The sequence below is a fragment of the Amblyomma mixtum genome, chromosome 5 (genome assembly GCF_055824585.1).
Source record: "Amblyomma mixtum isolate Tamu chromosome 5, ASM5582458v1, whole genome shotgun sequence".
Taxonomy (NCBI): domain Eukaryota; kingdom Metazoa; phylum Arthropoda; class Arachnida; order Ixodida; family Ixodidae; genus Amblyomma; species Amblyomma mixtum.
This window is the reverse complement of record NC_143016.1, coordinates 170,039,843-170,051,330: the sequence shown is the minus strand read 5'-3', so window position 1 is coordinate 170,051,330 and position 11,488 is coordinate 170,039,843.

The window sequence follows — 11,488 nt, the reverse complement described above, 5'->3', positions numbered from 1 at the left end:
GATCGTACACCGAAGACCACGTGTAATACGAAAACACGAACAAGTGGCCTTGAAGTTACGGTCGACGGTCACGCGGTTACTGCCTTGGTCGACACGGGAGCTGACTACTCCGTCATGAGCGGGCCACTCGCTGTCCGACTCAGGAAAGTGACAACAACTTGGGATGGCCCGTTGATCCGCACTGCAGGTGGTAACCTTATTACGCCGTCAGAACGCTGCACCGCGAGAGTTACAGTAAATGGGCCAACCTATGCTACAACCTTTCTGGTCCTACAGAAATGGACTTCCTGAATGAACATCGGGCGATCATCGACCTTCGATCTAAGACGCTCAAGCTTTCCACGGACAAAGCCATATCTGCAGCGACGACAGCGACTCATCACGTTGCCTTAAACGTTCTCGACGAAGCATTGAGCTTGCCGCCCCGATCAAGTGTCGCGCCTGCATAGGTACTGGAGACATCGAAACTGCCGAAGGCGTCGTCGAGGGGAACACCCAGTTACTCCTGGATCGAGGACTGGGCGTTGCAAGGGGAGTCGCCCACATCCGGAATGGTCAAGCCCAGGCGCTACTAACGAGCTTCACCGATGAATACCGGCATGTAAACAAAGGTACGACGATTGCTTTTCTCGACGAGCTGGCAGACATCAGAGACATATTTGCCCTCCCTGACCAACCCGTAGAACCATCCGACCAAGGTCAGTAACCCAGGTTTGATATCAATCCAGCATTAACCCGGAGCAGACAAGACCAAATACGCAGTCTGCTTCAAAGATACAGCGATTGCTTCTCATCGGCATCGAATGTGCGACGAACCCGGCTTGCCAAGCACCGCATTGTCACAGACGAACACGCCCGACCACTGCGGCAGAACCCCTACCGAGTATCGCCGCTGGAGCGCCGAGCCATCCGCAAGCAAGTAGAGGAAATGCTACGTGACGACGTCATCCAGCCATCGAGGAGCCCCTGGGCAGCACCACTCGTCCCAGTGAAAAAGAAAGACGGCACCCTTCGCTTCTGCGTCGATTAGCGCTGCCTGAACAGCATTACGAAGAAGGATGTCTACCCCCTCCCTCGCATCGATGACACATTGAATCGGCTGTGCAGGGCAGGGCCGACTGCAGGGCATCTCGGCATTGCTCGCACGTTGCGCCGCATCCAGGAGTAGTACTATTGGCCACGGCTACTGGCAAATTGAAATCGACGAAAGAGATCGCGAGAAGACTGTGCTCATCACGCCAGACGGACTCTTCCCAGTTCAAGGTGATGCCATTCGGCCTCTGCTCTGCCCCAGCGACGTTCCAGTGAGTAATGGATACAGTGCTCGCAGCTTCATGTGGCAAATTTGTCTAGTCTACTTAGATGACGTTGTTGTGTTCTCCTCAGACTTAGAAGACCATCTAAGAAGGCTTCGGACAGTGCTGGAAACAATCAAGTCTTCAGGACTAACACTGAAACCAGAGAAGTGCCACTTCGCCTACGAGGAGCTGCCGTTCCTTGGTCATGTCGTAAGCAAGGATGGAGTTCGCCCAGACCCTCAGAAGATGGCTGCGATCGCAGAGTTTCCATAGCAAACCCCATAAAAACTAAACCTAATGCCAAGAAAGCTATACACAGATTCCTTGGATTGTGCGCTTATTACCGGCTGTTCGTCAAGAACTTTTCGTCAAGAACGCAGAAGCAAAAGCATGGTACCGCAACAGAAGTCGCAAAATTTTTCGTCGAACGAATTCTCCTACGACACGGCGCCCCCCCAAGTGCTCATCACAGACAGAGGAAAGGCGTTCACAGCGGAGCTGACACAAGCCATCTTACACTACAGTCAGACAAGCCATCGGAGGAAAACTGCCTATCATCCGCAAACCAACGGACTCGCAGAGCGTCTGAACAAAACCATTGCAGACATGCTGTCCATGTACATCGACGCCGAACACAAGACGTGGGACACCATTCTGCCCTACGTGATCTTCGCCTATAACACTGCCGTCCAGGAGACAACCAGGTCTACCCGATTAGAGCTTGTATACGGCAGGAAGACCACGACAACATTCGACGCAATGCTCCCGCACGTTTCAGACGAAGACAACCTTGACGTCGCCGCCTACCTTCATCGCGCCGAGGAAGCCCGAAGACTTGCGCGGCTTCGCATTCAAGACCAGCAGCACACCGACGCCCGACGCTACAATCTGCGCCGACGAGACACGCATTACAAGCCTGGTGATCGCGTTTGGATATGGACGCCAGTTCGCCGCCGTGGATTGAGTGAAAAGTTGCTGCGACGCTACTTTGGCCCGTACAGGGTTCTCCGACGCATTGGTGACCTAGACTATGAAGTCATCCCCGACGGCACGACAGCATCTCAGCGACGCCGCACACGCCCTGAAGTCGTACATGTCGTACGCCTGAAGCCGTATTATGGACGGTAAAGGACTCGAAGATTACATTCTTTGTGTTTATTTTCATTTCTAAAGCATCGAGGCGATGCTTCTTTGAGAGGGGGGTAATGTCACGTATCATTTTAGTGTCCGTTCGTTCGCGCTCAAGGCCGCAGGAAAGGGGTGTCATCATTTTTGTTTGTGACGCGAGAAGCGACCGGACTAATCTCCATTGATCACAGCCATGAAGAGCTGCATCTACGTTTTTCTAGATTACTGTAGGTGATCTTGACCTGTTATCTCGAAGTTTCCTTGGTGGCTTTAAATTGAGCGATGCCGCGAGCGGCGGGCATTCGTAGTTCGACGACTGACGAGCACGTTCGGTGCTTACGCCGCCGCCGAGCGATTCAGTTCTTTCCGGGCGCAAGTCAGCCCAAATAAAGAGCTTCGTTTCCAAGACTGGTTGGTGTCTTCCTGACCGCTGGACTGCCGTCACTGCACTGTGACAATATTGTCTACTTTAATTTGCTTGCGGAACGGAAGATGTATCCATATATATTGTCTAGTCACATTGGCCAGACCCACGGGGTATAAAAGGGAGACAAACGCAATAAAAGGGGTTCTTCCTGCGCCAGTCATAGTGTCTGCGTCTTTTAACTCGCAGCATGCTCCACCCAGAAACCCCGAGTAAGTGCTGCAGCGATTTTATGCTGCAGCATACACATACGGACAAATTTTGTTGCCAACTCTATGTAAGCACCAAGGATAGAGAACGCGACGCCATTGTTCCTTACAAGCCTTTCGCACAGAGCACGGTAGTTATAGGTGAAGTACCTCTGCACATTATAGAGGAAGGCATGCAATTAGCTTTGGACCTCGATTTTTTTGTCCAGGTGGGAAATATAGCATTCATTAATCGTTGTTTTTCACCCCGCTAGATGATGGCACATACCCACAAGGAATAATCCGCTAAGACATAGGCGGTGACTTCCAGCTTTGTTATTTTGATAAAAACAGAATGCAGAAAAAAATCGGTACAAATAAAATGATGAAATTTGATTTTGCGACAGACTTGAATGAACATGAAAAGTGGGCTTCATGAGCCTCAATCTAGAAAAAAAAATTCATGATTGAAGAAGTTCTGATCCGGCAAGAAATTGCTGAATGAAAGAAATTATCTTCGTTCCTGTGTCCGAGTAAAGAATCGCGAAGCGAGAGAACAGCCATCGAAGATAAGCCGAATCCTTTTTAAAGAAGTGAAGCGGCAACAGAAGCGAAGCGATCTGTCGTTCCAGGCTTTGCTCAGTTGGGCCCAAAGAAAAAAGGTGTCTAGAGATAAAATTTAGCAGCGATGCGCAACAACTCAGTTGGCCATTTCGAGTTGCTCCTGTATTTTTCACCACCGCATGTGCAAAGGTGACAAAGCATACAGCGTATTTTTTAATGATTCGGTCTATATCCTATTTCGCTGTTGTCTATCTTTAGCCGTGGCTTATCTGGGACGCAGGGCGCGACAGAAGACGTCATGCTTCTTTAACCGCAAAACGGCACTACAACAAAATAAAACCGAGCACTTAAGACACAAGGCTATTTCTTGGATGTAGGGCATGCACGTTAAAAGAGGACAGACAAGCTCAGCGATCTAGAAAGATAATTAACAAGGGGCCGCAACTGAGCTAGTTGGCTCACTAAGATCACCTTCTGTACAGCCTGAAGGGCATGACAACTCAAAAAGATGGCTTGTGGTTTGTGCGGGTATAATGTCCCAAAGCTACCCATGCTATAATGGACGCCGTGGTGAAGCGCTCTGGAAGTTACGGCCACCCTCAAAATTAGACCGCCGCGGCCGAGATCAATCCTGCGTCTTTCGGGTCCGCAGCTGAGCTCCATAACCACTGAACGACCACGGCGGCCTCACAAGAAGAAAAAGAGAAGCTTCGTGTATAGGGTTTTTCATTTCGTGTCCTGGTTCTCCCGCCTGTTAGAGAGACTAGATGTAGCCAAGTAGATCAGCTGCTGCCCCTTGTTAATGTCATGCTTGTTGCATAAGCTTGTATATGGTACCTGTTTTAAGCCTGTAGTAAAAGAACAAAAAAAAATGCAGCAGATACATAAACAAGAGTATGACGCAACAGCTTAATGCCCATGCATGCGTAATTGCTCATTCTCTACTTACAATTCACAGATCTCTCAGAGTCTTCATAGCACTCCTGGCGCAGTGGTGCAGCGGTTAAGCAATGTGTAACCGCCCTGCGATGGCCGGCGCTGCCGCCGGTGGGGCTTGTGGTACCCGGGTTGCTCATGCCGAGGAACTTCTAGAGACCAATCATTAGCTCAACCTGCCACGGTGTGCAGTTTGCTCAAAACCGCTGGTTGCTGGGGATGACACTACAAGGTTACGTGATGTAAGCCTTCGGTTATGTGACGTGCGGTGGCCCACCTGCCTCCTAGGTTGTTTTTCTGGGGATTTTTCATGGCTTTTTTTCACACGGTCAACGACGACGACGACGCCGGATTTTCTGCAACATGATCTCCTTAACGCTATCGCGCTAAAATGAGCTTTGGCGGTTGACAATGCAATACTTGATTTCACGGAGGAACAAAGAGAAATAAGCCTCATGTATCCCAGATGCACAGGGAAGCACGTGTCGGAAGTCACGTGTCGTTTCTGAGGAGTCCTATGGGGCAAATAGCATCGCTATCATTGTTGCTAGAAGCCGCCGCGGTGGCTCAGTGGTTATGGTGCTCGGCTGCTGACCCGAAAGACGCGGGTTCGAGCCCGGCCGCGGCGGATGGAATTTCTTTGGAGGAGAAATTCTAGAGGCCCGTGTACTGTGCGATGTCAGTGCACGTTAAAGAACCCCAGGTGGCCGAAATTTCCGGAGCCCTTCACTACGGCGTCTCTCATAGCCTGAGTCGCTTTGGGACGTTAAACCCCAATAAACCAAAGCAAACCAAACCATTGTTGCTAGAGGGCAGCGTCCGGCCGTCACACACAGGCCGCTTCTGGCCGTAGCCGCCGCAGAAGGAGGAGCGGTACTGAGGAGGCGGGAGCTCTCTCAAGTAGATGGCGCCACCGCATCTTCCGGCGCGGGATGGCTTCTAAACAGCGACATCACGACCTCTCTCATTTTTCCGTCCTTCATGCTTGATTTTCAAACGGCAGAAACTGCAGCCTAGCTGACGGTATGGGCAGAGGCTACAGAGCCATTCTTGTGTAGGAGCTGTCAGACTGGTGCCCACCAGAGAGCGAGTATAATGTCACACATGTCAGGCCAAAGTTGCCTTATTGGGGCTTGCTTCGTCTTGGCAAAGGCGCGCGTTGGTGTGCGGTGAGCCGGCTGACGAATTCAGAGGTGCGTGGCCTCCATCGGTGTAAGTTGAACAAAAATGTTGCGCACGCGTAGGCTGCGATCATACGCAGGTTAATCCAGGTTAATACCAACAGAGAATAAAACGACTTGTGAGAACCTTGTTCTCACACTTGCGTCACACTTGCGTTTGACGCACATCTTAAGGGTGCATACTTCACTTCAGTATTTGCAAAAGAAATAGCTTTCTTTAGCATCGTTTTATGACTGGGTCAAGTACAAAAGCCTTTTTACTTCTGTTTACATACCATGCATTTTTCGATGAGATAGCTCACTCTCTTGAATTCATTGTAGAACGTAAAAAGTTTATAAATCCTTAGGCCCTGCCTTATCTGGCAGAATGGAAAATAAAAGGCATCGTTGGAAAATGCGGCGTAGGAGTGAATTGAGGTCCACAAGCAAAATTAACCATCACGTTCTTATACTTTGAAGCACATGCAGGTTAGACTTTAGCACAAAGCGGCATTATATCCGTAATAGCACGGAGACAGTCAAGAATTATGGCTTCTAAATTTCAACAAACCACTGCCAAGACTGAGTTCTTTTGTAAACACGCGATAGAATTGCTCATTCCCCGTTATCACTATAGCCTAATGAGGCCTGCACCAAAAGTTAACATGTCTAACAATTTCATTCCATCTCTTTTTTTTTCCATCACGGATATTTTATTTAGTGTGAAGTACTATTGGCCTCATAACCTGGAAAACGGAGATGTGGGGTGAAACCTCTGAAGTTAGACATGTGAAGCGGGAAATCGCGAGAAATAAGCGAGACTTTTAATGAGGGTGACCTTGGCCAACCTGAAGAAATAAAATAAATACTGTTGCTCTGGGTTTCGAACCCTCGGTCGCGCGAACAGATCAGCTTCGCTGGCTACTGCATGAGAGCGCTGTGCTAGCGCGGTATTTTTTTGTTTTTCTACATAATATCTAGTAAACGAGGTTATGTGTGTACAGAAAGTGGTCATATATACATATTATTTACAAACCACGCAGCTAGTGACGGCACTGAACCAGCTGCACAGAAAACAACACAGCTACAAGGGCGGTGAAGATAGACACCGCATCAATTGCGCAAACCTGAATTTTGGCTACCCGATCACGCCTGGTGATAAACTGCAAACTGCACGTCGACGTGTTCGTCAGCTTCCGTCTGTGCGCAAGTGACGGAAGGAAAGGAAAGGAGATTTCAATCGCGTTTTCAGGTAGTACGTGGAGTTGGTGTCCAGCTGCAAGACCTGCTTTCGCACAACATTTCGTGGTTGCCACTAATAAACTAACAGGATTTTTCATCGGAAGGTCGGGGTATTTAAATGTATACCCTGCGTTAGCCCTTTAGGCCCTGGCGGTGTCAATTGACACCACAACACAAATATTCCGTTCACGCCTCAGTAACAAAAGAAAATATTACTAAAGTTTAATGGAGTAGTTCCTTAGGGATCCCTGTTGCTATCGGCATCGCTGTTCACGCCCTTAAATTGAGCTGTGCGGTCTAAGGAAGAAGCAGCAGCAGCATGGGAGGCATGGAGTGAAGAAGCCGAGGTGTGGCAAATTTGTGGATTAATATCTCACTAACCATTCGTTCTACTGCGCTCAGAATTTGATATGTTGTGTGAAACGCCTATCCAAGCTCATATCCCCGTCGTAAATATAATTGAATGCGCAGACGCTGCGTTTGAACACATTTTTGACATGTACGATTTTGACACCATCAGGGCTCAACGGTTGCCAGCGGTGGCCATTGAGTGACGATAGCTGATCTTTGTAGAAGAGAACCTGCTAGCATTTTTGCGGATGCACTTATACCAATGGCCTTTTTGGACTGCTGACATGAATGTTCATCGCAGAAAATGGACGAACGAATAAAATTATCTTCTTGATAATTTGGAAGAAATTTTCGCTATCATACGAGGTGAATATTTGGATCGAGCCTGGAAATGACCATGCGGATGTCAGCGAACAGTAACCGGACCAAAGGAATAGCAAGAATAAATGCACGCCTAACCTAGCTCTTTTATTCCACGTTTTACCGCTCTCCTCCTGTGAGCATAGACTCTGAGCTGCAAGAAGCGACTGTAGTATTCACACTGCAACTCGCGCACCACCGCTCGTGCAGCAAGTGCGGCGCACCCTCGACGCTAGGATCAATGCAGAGTGTTTGGCTATGTTTTCTTGAGAAAGCGTATTTGGTGTGCTGATAAACAGCTTCTGCTTTCTCCCCGGCCGAGAGGTATCCCCAACTCATATGCCTATGGATGAGATGGAATTTATTGTCGCCTGTAGAGAACAGCATTCGCTGAAGAGACAGACAGGACGAGATTATCTTCTAGTAAGGCTGAGATCTGGGCGAGTTGGTATGCATTCATACTGGTGAACAGCGCAAAAAAGGCGGGACAACAACAAGACAAGCGCTGACTATCAACTGGGTTTATTGAAGGACGGAAGGGTATATATACAAAAACATAACACAAAGAAGTAAGAGATAGTGTGAAAAGGGCCGTGAAAATCAAAACTTATGTCACATGTGAAGTGATGTAAGCCAATTCCTTGTTGCTAAGTGCCACGGAAGGACTGCTGATGCATTCGACACCTTGCCTGTGGATGTGATGCGCTTCCATTATTTCGCGCGTGAGTTTATCTTTATGGCGGAACAGAACTTCGGTTTTCTTGTACTCCGGTGCGCACTTGCACTTTTTGCAGCGAAACTTTGTGCGCGGAAGCCCGCCGTCCTGTTCCGATTTCCTTTCTTGCTCCCTTTCATGATGGCATTTGCACTTTTGACAATGAGCGGCAACGTGGCTAAGAGGGTCACTTTTCCTTGTGTTTTCATGCTCCATGAGCCTTTTGTTTACGCATCTGCCGGTCTGCCCGACGTAAACAGCACCGCAAGAGAAGGGAATTTTGTACACCCCGTTTTCTGCACATGGTACAGAGGGTGAAACATGGCGTACCTGGCAGCCTTCCTTCTTCTCTTCCTTAGCCTGTGCAACCTGCTTGCACATGGAGCTCAGTTTGTGGGGAGCAGAAAACACAACATCGACATCATACCTGCCGGCAACCTTCTTGAGACCGTGAGACAAGCCGTGCGTGTAAGGAACCACCGCTGGTCTTTTCACCTTCTTGCCTTCATTGGGTCGGCCATTTTTTACAAATTTTATCAGCTTTTCGGAAGCCCTGGAAATTATTTCATCCGGATAACCATTTGCGCGTAATCTGCAAACCTGCATTGTGATGCTATCAGCAGTCTTCTCATGGCACGACTTTTTGATAGCGGATTTCAGGCACGATACCGCTATACCTTGTTTTATAAGTTTGGAGTGACACGATGAAAAATTCAACAATGGTTTTTCATACCTCGGGCAATAATACAAGCAAACATGTCCACGTTCAATAAATAAAGCCAAATCCAAGAACTGAAGCTGATTGCCGCTTGGAACCTGAGTTGTAAACTTGAGGCCGCGTCCGTATTCACTGAAGACCTTCAAGACATCAGCGAGCTTTGCGTAAACAAAAGGCTCATGGAGCATGAAAACACAAGGAAAAGTGACCCTCTTAGCCACGTTGCCGCTCATTGTCAAAAGTGCAAATGCCATCATGAAAGGGAGCAAGAAAGGAAATCGGAACAGGACGGCGGGCTTCCGCGCACAAAGTTCCGCTGCAAAAAGTGCAAGTGCGCACCGGAGTACAAGAAAACCGAAGTTCTGTTCCGCCATAAAGATAAACTCACGCGCGAAATAATGGAAGCGCATCACATCCACAGGCAAGGTGTCGAATGCATCAGCAGTCCTTCCGTGGCACTTAGCAACAAGGAATTGGCTTACATCACTTCACATGTGACATAAGTTTTGATTTTCACGGCCCTTTTCACACTATCTCTTACTTCTTTGTGTTAAGTTTTTGTATATATACCCTTCCGTCCTTCAATAAACCCAGTTGATAGTCAGGGCTTGTCTTGTTGTTGTCCCGCCTTTTTTGCGCTGTTCACCAGTATGAGATCATCTTCCACTTTATGAATTCTTCTATAGCAAACAGCTGGTTTGAAAACAGGTGCAAACCAGATGCATTATGTTTCCGCAAGCTTAGAACTTAGATGTGCAGAGCTCCGCGCTGGGCCTGATGGAAGCGCTTCATAAAGCTCGATAGAGGAAGGCGTTAAAGATTCGGGGAAAGCATGGATCGTGTCCCCAGTCGCCTTCCAGGAAGGCTACGCAAGTTTTTAACATCTGTGTTGTTGATGCGGCGTACACACGCTGAAACACAAGCCTGTCAGCAAAAAAAAACGAAAAAAAACGAGGAGCTGATACAAAACGCAGGGTAAGCAAGAGCGAGCGGCGTGTTTTGGGGCAACTGCAAGATCTATCTATCCGTTACAAATTAAAAAAAGCTTCTTTAGAGGTCTCCACACAGCAAAATAAGATATTTTTGCGATCATTTCTTACTTGTCGGTAGCGATTACCAAAACGGTCCCTTTCGCATTTTACACCCATTGAGCCGTGATGTACGATTTTGACACCATACCTCTAAATCAGTTAATACTCCCACCACGAGCTTTAAATTTTTGCTGCGTGGTTATGGAGCCTTGGGAATTGTAAAAATGCGGAGCAAAAAAATCTATGACCGAAATAAAAAATCCAGGGCCGAAAGGGTTAGAAAAGACCTTGCCACAGTCTGCACGAATGACTTAGAGGACGACATTGTAAACATTTCTCACCTGCGTACCTCTCAGAGACTTTGTCATGCAGCTGTTTGCTTGGGAAAGAATTTTTTTTTAAATCTGCCATTTCGCATTCCTTGAGGTCTTCCTCCAGTGCTTAGCACCTTTAACACACATCAATTCGAAAAAAAAGAAGTTGCCTGTGAGTTGAGAAATTTTCAACTACAAAAGAGCGTAGCAGTCAATGTGAAGATTTTTTCAGAGTATGGGTCAGAACATGTGATCTGTTAGGACTTTTATTGCTCTGGGCTGAAACTTGCCGAATATGCTATTTATTGGCTAAATGTCCGCACCAGGTTATAATGAGACTTCGGCAATTCTTTATTTCAGAGAAAGCTCACGAACAGTATCGGTGAAGCATAACTTATTGGGCCAGTTCGCTCATGTTTACGACAAAATAAAGCAACAGTAAAGGATACGTTCCAAGAAGAAGTAGAAAGGACGACGTTGCAAACTCCATCATGTGCACGCTTCCTTTAATGCTTGTTTTTTTTTTTTTTTGCGAACAGTACTCGTGCAAATCAAGTCAATGAGTGTCAGTGAGCACGGGTGTAACAAGTTGTCGGGGGGATTACAAAGAAACCTTAATGTTAGACCTATACAACACCTTGATGCTGTTACATATTTTGCGCATGACATGTTTTGAAGGGAAATTTCTGAAACAATATTATTGTATAATCCACACTATCCTTATAGATTGTTCTCACGTTGCTATAGCCGAACGGAGGAAGCATTTACGAGAGACAAAGCCCCCAGTGCACTGTTGCACCATTGCACCACAAGTGCTACGTACAACGTCGGACACAATGCCCCTAAGACTGCCAGACGGTAGACGGTTGTAAAGTTATTGAGTAGACAAAGCTGCCTTCTCTAATAGCATAGGCGAGGCAATCGCTGCCGTAACTGAGCTGGTCGAGCACTAATATGGATAAAAAAAAAGGGTCCACAATTAACTGCCCCCATGGTCAACATAACGTTTAATGAAAAAATTCCCTCATGGTTTCCTTCTTTTCGAAAGCTGAGTATACT